This window comes from Eimeria mitis, genomic scaffold (genome assembly GCF_000499745.2).
Source record: "Eimeria mitis Houghton genomic scaffold, Emh_scaff701, whole genome shotgun sequence".
Classification (NCBI taxonomy): domain Eukaryota; phylum Apicomplexa; class Conoidasida; order Eucoccidiorida; family Eimeriidae; genus Eimeria; species Eimeria mitis.
The window spans coordinates 11,402-12,394 of NW_013575097.1; positions in this window are offsets into that span (position 1 = coordinate 11,402).

Here is a 993-nt window from a genome sequence, read left to right on the forward strand (position 1 = left end):
TGCGCTGCTGAATAAAGTCCGAGCGGAGATAAACAAGAAGCAGCAGAAGCAAGCAGCAGCAGCAGCAGCAGCAGCAGCAGGGGGAGACGCAGCTGACCAGCAGCAGCAGCAGCAGCAGCAGCAGCAGCAGAAGCAGCAGCGGCAACGGCTGCTGATTGCCGACCCTAATATTCGTGCTGCCTTCAGTCTGCTGCTGGGGGGCCTCCACCCCCACTCAACCAGATATACACAAAACCTAAAACATGCAGAAATGAGGGTTCTTGCGGTATCTCCTGCTGCTGCTGCTGCTGCTGCTGCTGTTGCTGCTGCTGCTGTTGCTGCTGCTGCTGTTGCTGGTTCTGCTGCTGCGGCGGCTGTTGCTGGTTCTGCTGCTGTTGCTGCTGCTGCTGGTTCTGCTGCTGGTTCTGCTGCTGTTGCTGCTGGTGGTGGTTTTTTCTTGCTGCTAATGCTGGTGTTGTTGTTGCTGCTGCTGCTGCTGGTTCTTCTTTTTATTCTATTGCTGCTGCTGCTTATACTGTTGCTGCTGCTGCTGCTGCTGCTGCTGCTGCTGCTGCTGCTGCTGCTGCTGCTGCTGTTCAGGGTTTATCTCTGCCTGCTTCTACTTCTCGATCAAACTTTAGTGATAGCTGTTTAACATACAGCTACACAGTGGGTTCTCCTGCTGCTGCTGCTGCTGCTGGTATTTCTGCTGCTGCTGCTGCTGCTGCTGCTGCTGCTGCTGGGGGGTTTCTACCTACACTAATACACAGAAGCGCTCTGCTCGACGATAAAAAAAATGAAGACGAAAAAAAACAAAAAACCGCGCCGCTGCAGCCAAAGCTACTCAAGGTAAAATAAAATAAAAATAAAATAAAAATAAAATAAAAATAAAATAAAAATAGAATAAAATAAAATAAATAAAATAAATAAATAAATACAAACAATAGCATATAACTAAAAAAAAAAAGAAAAAAAAAAAAAAAAAAAAAAAAAAAAAAAAAAAAAAAAAAAAAA